The following is a 9,462-nucleotide window of genomic DNA, read 5'->3' on the forward strand; positions in this document are numbered from 1 at the left end:
AATATAATGCAAAACTTATGTAATTCAGCAAAGGCAGGACTAAAAGGGAAATTTATAGCCATAAATACACACATTAAAAAAGAATAAAATGCTTGTAGAGACCTAACTGCACACCCGAATGAACAAGAAAAAGTAAAGCAAACTCAGACTAAGCATACAGAAGGAAATGAAAAAAAAAAAAGTAGAATACAAATAAATGCAATTGTGAATAAATAGACTTTAAGGAAGAAAAACTACATCATGTATCATTGTAAATTTATTAGATTGGCTGCTATGTAAAATAAACTAGAAAACTGCAAGTGTTGGAGAATATGTGGAGGAAAAGGGGCACTCATCCACCTATGGTGGGAATGTAGAATGATGCAGCCACTGTGTAAGACAGTTTGGTGGTTCCTCAAGAAGGTAAATAAAGAACTGTTATATGATTTGGGAATCCCACTCGAGGGACATACTTAGATAAATGAACATGAACAGGTATGTGCACAGCCATGTTCATAGCAGCATTATTCACTGCTGCCAAAAGTTGAAAGTAACCCATATATCCATCAATAGATGAAAGGATAAGCAAACAGTGGTATAGAAGGCAAAGGAATATTACTCAGCTGTAAGAAGAATTGCTAAACATGGAAGAATTGTTAGGCCCCAAAGCTGGGCCTTTGAGGATAACCAGATTATGTATCTATGTCTATGTCTATGTCTATGTCTATGTCTATGTCTATGTCTATGTCTATGTCTATGTCTATGTCTATGTCTATGTCTATGTCTATGTCTATGTCTATGTCTATGTCTACATCTATATCTATATCTATAATCTATACCTATATCTATATCTATAACACCAAAAAACTTTAACCTGAGTGTTAGGTAGAGCTTACAAGTATTATGTGTGCAGACAGGAGCCAAGATTTGTCTAAAGTGACTCAGACCTGATTCCCTGTGCTGTGGTTTCATTCTTTCTTAAATACCCATTACTACTTAACATTGGCTCTGATTATGCATTAGCTTTTATGCATATGGACTAGCACACATATACATAGCCGGTTATATAATTGTATGAATAGTATGTCCAGGAAATCACATTTGCACATACATTGCATGATCAAAAATGGGTGGATAACTCCACCCCTGGGTGGGAGTTTTACTATGTTAATTAAGCAAGTTGAAGTGAGGACAGGAAAGGACTTCTGTGCAGGTTTGGCCAAATGGTTATACTTCAACGGTTTTCATATTTCATTGGCTCAACAGAAGGTCTTGCTCAGCAAAAGTAGAATTTGATGCTGAGGGTTGTATCTCATTACCTTCTAATTTGCATATAATTATTTCCTTTGTATCATAGTAACAGGGGAGAAAGAAGTTGCAGTCATGTATTCATCACCCTATATCCATCAGAATCTTGGAGACATTATGTTTAGTGAAATAAGTAAATTGGTAAAGAATAAATATTGTATAATTTCACTGATATAAAAAAAGGATATTGACTAGAATCACAAAGGTAGTCTAAAAGATGAGTCAGCAGGATACAGAAAGTAGAGAGTGGTAAGATGATGCTCAATCTGGGTAGAACCTGTGAAATTGTGAATGGGGTGGTTTGGCATTGGATAGGGTAATGGTGGAAGTGATGTGAATGGGGTTGGTGATGCAGGTGTGTGAGTTTCAGTGGGGCTGGGGGCTGGGTTGGGTTATTGATTGAGCTGGTGGGAGGGCCGGAGGAAGGACCAGATGAACTTAGGAGTTTGAGGAGTGGTTAAGTACACAATTGTGGAAGTGTCCTTTCAGCAGTTATGGCAGGGGAGGGTATCAGTGCAGGGTGTTGGTGAGGAGATGCATGGAGAAGGGTACATCTAGGCATGCCTCTATTGAACGCTCCATGATTTTGCATCATCCTTGCACAGGGGCCATGCTAATCTCTGTATCATTCCAATTTTAGTATAGTTGCTGCTAAAGCTAGCACTGGGGCATATCTCTGTGGAATATGACTGTGTTCATGTGGTCATATGTATTATCTCTGTGGACAGAGACCCACAAAAGAGCCAACAAAATTCTATATTCCCATCCTTTGGAGTCCTGCTGCAATCTCAAATAGAGGGGCAAGAATCACTAGAGTAGATAGGCGATGCCTAATAACAGAAAAGAGGCCAATCTGCCTGTTATAACCCAACTCCTGAAGGGCATGAGTTGGTGTGGCTGCAAGACCAAAGAATGCACTGAGAAGAGAATTGGATATAAACTTTATTGGGACTTATGAACAGGAGAGATCTTTGGTGGTGGTCAGTCAAGGAATGAATGAACATAGGGCTCCACAAAGAGATGAGAAAATTAGGATGATATATAAGAGGTTTTGGAACAGAATTTTTGCTAGGGTCATGTGAAGCATATAGATCAGGTATATTCATATTTTCCCTATGCTCACAGGAAGAATATTTACGCTGTGTGAAGATCTTAATTTATGATAACATTATACATTCTCTACCCTCTGGGGAGGGTTGTTGACCTTTAACTTATGCTTAGGTCACACAGGTGGCTGTGTGCTGAGGACTTGGGGAGGGAGCCTGGACTCCCACAGTCCCACAAAGCAGCCTACATTGACAGTAGGGCAAAAATCCATGGGTAATTATCCCACATCACCAATTCCATCTTGTCATTCCATGCAGACAAGAGCAATGCAACATCCTAAACTATTATATACAGCATATCCTAATAAAGGCCTGGATTTATTCACCTGTTCCCTTAAAAGAGAAAACATATAATCAAGTCTCATTGAAAGAGGGAAGCTATATTTCAGTCTTAAATGAGAAAGTCATGTTCCAAACTTGTCAATGGGTTGTATTCTGTCATGCCAGCAATGTGTTTCATGCTGTCAATTTGCTGTAGTTATTATGGTCCAAGGAAGGCAGGAGCATCCTCTGCTTACCAAGGAAGATCAAACATTGGGTTTGACTGTGGGCTGAAGCTCATTGTAGACAAGGGCACTATGGGCAAAAAGAAAAATGTTTATGGGGAACACAAAGGGTAAGAAACATTTCCATGAACATATAATAAAGTAGTCCAGGACTTTCAAACTGAACCTTGTGACCAGGGTCTTTGGTGGACTTTATTTTGACCAGTTGTCTTCCCTGTTTCCTAATGTAACCTGCCCCAATTCCCTCCTCAGAGAGTTCACCCCCTTACTCTTAAGGGGGAGTTGAAGGGAAGTGGTTATTCTCCTGTAGCTGCTTCCTGCTGATTAGGGGCAGAAGTTCCCTGCCTAATGATTTGTGAAACTCTTCAGCTATTTTATTGTGTCTGAGGGAATGTGGGCCTGCTCCATGATTGGAACATAATGAAATCCCCGCATGACTAATACCTTTTTCTAGAAGGAATTGACTCTGGAAGAAATACACTTATGTTAGAATTTTCAAAATATGTGGTCCTACTAAAAGGATAAATAAAATGGTGATAAGCAGTCCCCAAAGGTAGGGTAGCCATGACATACTGCACCATAGGAATGAGAAAGCCTAGGTGTCTCCAGAGACTACATCTTTCTGAAGCTGATGGACTTGTCCTGTAAGTTTCAAATGCTGCTAGAAAGCTGCCACCCTCACTTCCCAGAGTGGTTGTTATGCTTAGGACAGCTAGCAGAGTTAAAAAGAGGCACAACCCTAGACATAAACTCACAAAGACAATATAGGCAACAACAAGACAAGCATATGGCAGGCAAAATAAGGACAACACTTAAGAAAGCCATTCTTTTATCTTATAGTCACATTCATTAATTCATTAGAAAATGAATTGCATATATATTCATATAGATATTGTCATACTTACCAGGTATATAGATACAGTACTTAATACTAATCAATATACTAATCAATGCACAAATTCCTCTTTCAGCTGCAGTTCACAGAACTAAGTTCCAGTTTGCATTACCATACATGTTGTCTCTCCATTGAAGCAGGCCATAATGTCAATTGTGTCTGTTTAGGTTTTACTCACATTACTCTGGTAAGTAATACTCCACTTGGTATGTCCTTCACACAGCCAGCATGCTGTGGCATCATTGGCTCTTGGAGCGAGGCTCCAATGCTTCACTTCTCTGGTTCACAGCACCTTTGGACACTCTGAAAAGAACCAATCTATAGGCAATACCCATTGTAAATCTGGCTGTATCAAGCTATTGCCAGCTGCCTGAAATACCAACATACTCTCCATCCACTTTGGAAGCATGGCCAGATAAGGAAGATCCTTTTATTAATTTAAGGGTTGTAGTGACCAACCTAGCCAATAACTCAAATGGAGAGACACCATTCAGGATACTGGATGCCTGGATTTGAATGAGCAAGAGAGTTTGACAAGACTGAAGCTATCTCTTAAATTTTATAAACTTTGTAAATTCATCCAATGCAGTTTATAACATTAAATGGATTTAAATATTTTTATTACTTTACTTTTTACTTCTGCAACCTTTCCCATGATTATGCTAATAAACAGGTATTTTAACTTAGCAGGATAGGAAAAAGTACTTTCTCCATTATTTTATGATAACCCAAGATTCCCAATGGAATCAAAATGATCTTCCCACTACCACTACTTTAATATGCAGATTGAAGTTGCCTCTGACATGCTTCACTGTATTTAAGTTACTTTTTATCAATCTAGGTTTCTAATTAATAACACCTTCTTGGAATTAGCCATTTAAATATTTCAGTTTAGAAAATACTTTCACAAACATCCTAAAACCAACCATAACAATATGTCTATATTTATTTCATCTCCAAACAAATTTCACCCTTACAAAATACATTCCTTTACTTCATACTACCTTTGACAATGTCTTCAGAACTTTCCATATTCATTCTATCCTTGTCTTACATATTTCCACTCTGATTTTTTTCTTTCTCTTTTTAATTTTTTTTTATTCTTTGAAGATATATAGATCACAAAAATTGTTAAATTAAAAAAAAATAAGAGGTTCCCATACACCCCACCTCCCAACTGCCCCACTCTTCCCACATCAACAACCTCTTTCTTCATTGTGGCATATCCATTGCATGTGGTGAACACATTTTGGAGCATTGCTGCATCTCATGGATTATAATTTACGTTGTAGTTTACACTCTCCCCCAGTCCATTCAGTGGGTTATTGCAGGATATATAATGTCCAGCACCTGTCCCTGCAATATCATTTAGGATAACTTCAAGTCTTGAAAATGTTGCCACATCACATCTCTTCTTTCCTCTCCCTGACCTCAGCAACTACGTGGACACATTCTTCATTCTGATTTTATGAAAACCAGTCATCTAATCTTAGGACAAAATTCATTCCTCTAAACAAACTTATCAAGTTTTAGTCAGCATTGACTGTGAATTTGCTTCCACAAATATTTTACTTCTTTCTATATATATTTAGTCTCTTTTCATTAATTCTGTTCAATGAAAAAGAAAAAAAAACCTGTTCATTTCAATTTAAGCAGAAACAGCTTTCTAAAAAGAGATTTGTAAAAATTTCATTAGTAAAAATCTTATAATTTCCAATGTCTTAAAGATTTAAATATATATAGTTAATGTTAATAGATTACACCAAAGGTAAATAAAGTTGAAATCATTATAGTTATGCAAGAAATGTTTTTTTTCCTTCTGCCACAAGAAGTTAAAACTCTGTTTTTGTGTAATATAATTCTAAAATTGTGAAGAAACTAAAAGCATACTGGCTACCAAGTTCTGTTATATATTATTGTTTAATCTGTTTTAATTATAATTTAGAATAATCTTCCCACAACTTTCAAGGATTTTTTCTTTACTTACTGAAATTTGGCCATTACATTATTGTCATCACAAATTCTATTAAAATTTAATTGGAGATAATAAAAAATTAAATAATAACTTGAAAATAATAAAAATACAATTTTTTAAAATATAAAAAAAAATTAATTGGGGAATTCCATGGTTAGAGTATACAAAACAAGGTTTATTTTGTAATATCACCTTTTTCCCTATCATTTTAATTTTCTAGTCTAATAAAATTCTAGGCTAAACTAACATCTCCTGTATTTTCCACACCCAATCCATCCCCTTAGTTTCCTTAACTGGTTTTGTTTTATAATTTTTTAAATTTAATTGCCCTTTAAAAAATATACATAGATCACAAAAAAATGCATTTAAAAATGTAAGAGAGGGAAGCAGACTTGGCCCAGTGGTTAAGGTATCTGTCTACCACATAGGAGGTCCACAGTTTAAACCCTGGACCTCCTTGACCCGTGTGAAGTTGGCTCATGTGCAGTGCTGATGCATGCAAGGAGTGCTGTGCCATGCAGAGATGTCCCCCATGTAGGGGAGCCCTATGCACAAGGAGCACACCCTGTAAGGAGAGCCACCCAGTGCAAAAGAAAGTGCAGCCTGCCCAAGAATGTTGCCGCACACATGGAGAGCTGACACAAGATGATGCAACAAAAAGAAACACAGATTTCCATGCCACTGACAACAGAAATGGACAAAGAAGAAGATGAAGCAAATAGACACAGAGAACAGACAACTGGGGCAGATGAGGGGGGGCAAGGGGAGAGAAATAAAGCTTTTTTAAAAATGTAAGAGGTTCCCATATACCCCACCCTCTACCCCACCCCCTTCTCCTACATCAACAACCTCTTTCATTATTGTGGAACATTCATTGCATTTGGTGAATACTACTGCATCACATGATTTAGAGTTTACATTCGACCACAGTTTATTCAGTGGGTTATGGCAGGATATATGATGCCCATCATCTGTCCCTGCAACATCATTTAGGACAACTCCAAATACAAAAAATTCTCCCACATCACATCTCTTTTTCCCCCTTCCTGCCCTCAGCAGCTACCATGGCCACTGTCTGCACATCAGTGATAAAATTTCTTCAACTGCTAGAGTCACAATATTTCTATAGTAAAATACCATAAGTCCACTCTAATTAGTTAGAAGACCTTGGGAGTAGGATAGACTATAGAAAGATCATGGAAGAACTCTGGATAAACTTTTTAGTTTCCTTCCTTTTAATTTTTTTAAAATTCAGATTTTATGTGACTTTGTATCCTGTTTGGCTTCTCCAATTTGGGCCTCAGGTTTACTCATTTACCAATACAAGTGCTTATTTAAATTTTGCCCATTTGAATGGAGCTCTTTTAAGAATTTTCACTTGTTAATTTAAAATTACTTAATACCATCCAGAGGTATGAAAATAGACACTGAACAAACTGACAAACACAAAAGGAGTTAAGACACACCAACAGAAACATAAAACTCATTAATTTGACTCATAATTTTCACTCCTTTGGATTGGCTGTCTCCAAGTTCTCCATCATCTCTCATCTCTGATTTTATTGCTTTTAAAATTGCCTCTGGAATCTGTGTTGCCTGTAATGTGAAGCACATTCTTGGAAACACTTTTAATAGTAACCAGCGACCAGTTAGGAATACTTGAGAAATACAATTGCAGTTAAGCAATAATTTAGCTGTTTAGACAGACATTTAACTCTCACATATTCTGGTTTACTCTTCAGGAATATACTTAGACTTTAAATTCAGGGGTAAGGTATTAATTCAAAACTGAACGTTCATTTTAACATCATGATAAAAACTTTGATCAAAACAAAATGTGATTAAAATGTAAAACATTGACAAAATAACATCCCATCAGAGAATCTCTCCTGTTCATAAGTCCCTCCAAGATGAATAGAAAATGTCAAGAGAACATGGGGATACCCCAAAATGTCAGGTATACTGGCTGTACTACATCAGATAGCAGAGCAGATGCACTAAAATAAGGAAAAGGGGGACTGCCAAATAGTGGCAGCTGTACGACAGCCCTTGTCAGAAGACATATGGATGGCAACTGAGGCAAATTTGTGGCAAAGGCCTCTAGCACTAGCACATTAGCTAAGGCATCTTTCATCAATACCTGTGCTAGTGCTAGAGATGTTTGCCACAAATTTGCCTCAGTTGCCATCCACATGTCTTCTATTCATCTTGGAGGGTAGCCATTCCTCCTCACATGGATGTATAGACTAATCTGGAATTTCCCTTATAGATTCTCCTTTACTTAAGCTCATGCCTATTGCTGCTGGTGATCCTTTGGTCTCCTGGCTGACTCACCAATTTTTACTATCCAATTTCTGAAGGGTTTGAGTTCGTGTGGCTTTTTAGAGCAAAGAATACACCAGGTACAGAATCTGATGTAAGTTTTAACGGGACTTATGAATAGGAGAGATTCTTTGATGGTAGCTGGACAAAGAATGAAGATAGCACTCTGCAAAGAGATAAGAAAATGAAGGGTGCTATAATAGGACATTTAAAAACAAGGATATTTCATAGGGTATGAGAACATATTTCTTACTTGGGTCACATGAAACATACACATGGTTTTTGTTTTTGTTTGTGTGTGTTTGTTTTTGGGTTCCTGGCATGTTCATAAATTGTCTTCTTTAAAACATACTTAGATTTTTTAAAAATGTTACATTAAAAAAAAATAAGAATTTCCCTTATACCCCTACCCCACCCAACTGAACTCTTCCCACATCAACAATCTCTTTCATCATTATGCCACATTCATTGCATTTGGTGAATACAATTTGTATCACTCCTACACCATATGGATTATGGTTTACATTGTAGTTTAGACCCTCCTCCTCCCCAGTCCATTCAGTGGGATATGGAAAGGTATATAAAGTTCTGCATCTGTCCCTACAATATTATTCAACTCCAAGTACCAAAAATACCAGCACTTCACACCTCTTCTTCTCTCTCCCTGCATTCAGCAATTCCCAAGGCCACTGTTACCACATCAATGATACAATTTCTGCCATTGCTAGAGTCACCATAGTTCTATTGTAGGATATCAGTAAGTCCACTCTAATCCATATTTTATTCCTCCATCCTGTGATGATGTCCTCCACACCTCTTAATCAAGAGGGGGCTTAGATCCTACATGGCTGACAGATGAAATTCTCCTTCTTGCAGTTGTAGGCATTCTCAGTCCCCTGAAGTGGTGGATAACCAACTTCACCACTCTCTTAGCTGACTTTGTTAAGTGGAAAAAATAGAGAGTAGGTGTTGTAACTCTGCTGAGGCTCAGGGTCCACCTGGCATATGGCCAGTCCAGAGATTAAAGTCTCCTGAATATACACGAACTCTAGCACCAACAACACTTTCAGTAAAAGTGACAGAAGAGTCATGTGTAAAGAGGTCACATCTGAGTCCAACTCCATCACACTCAGGAGCACAAATTCCAAAGTAGGCCCATTGACAAGGCAGTGAACTGCAGAGCCATCTGCCATGACTCTAAGACCTGAGTGTCTCTGCAGCCCTCAGGAGCACCTGTACATGGGTTGTCTACCTTGGCTGTTGCTGGGATCCTGCTAATCCTGATGTAAGAAAGAATGACCCCTCTGATGACCACATGACACATTTTTAAGTCTGTTAACCATACAAACTCATTTGTCTTTGCCATTTCCT

The 9,462-nt window shown here is 37.6% G+C and overlaps 1 pseudogene; it reads right to left on the bottom strand.

Annotated features, from left to right (window-relative positions):
* Positions 1 to 1,847: 1,847 nt before the first annotated feature.
* Positions 1,848 to 1,947, bottom strand: LOC139438600 (U6 spliceosomal RNA; annotated as a pseudogene).
* Positions 1,948 to 9,462: the final 7,515 nt, after the last annotated feature.

This window comes from Dasypus novemcinctus (genome assembly GCF_030445035.2).
Source record: "Dasypus novemcinctus isolate mDasNov1 chromosome Y unlocalized genomic scaffold, mDasNov1.1.hap2 SUPER_Y_unloc_1, whole genome shotgun sequence".
In the NCBI taxonomy this organism is placed as follows: domain Eukaryota; kingdom Metazoa; phylum Chordata; class Mammalia; order Cingulata; family Dasypodidae; genus Dasypus; species Dasypus novemcinctus.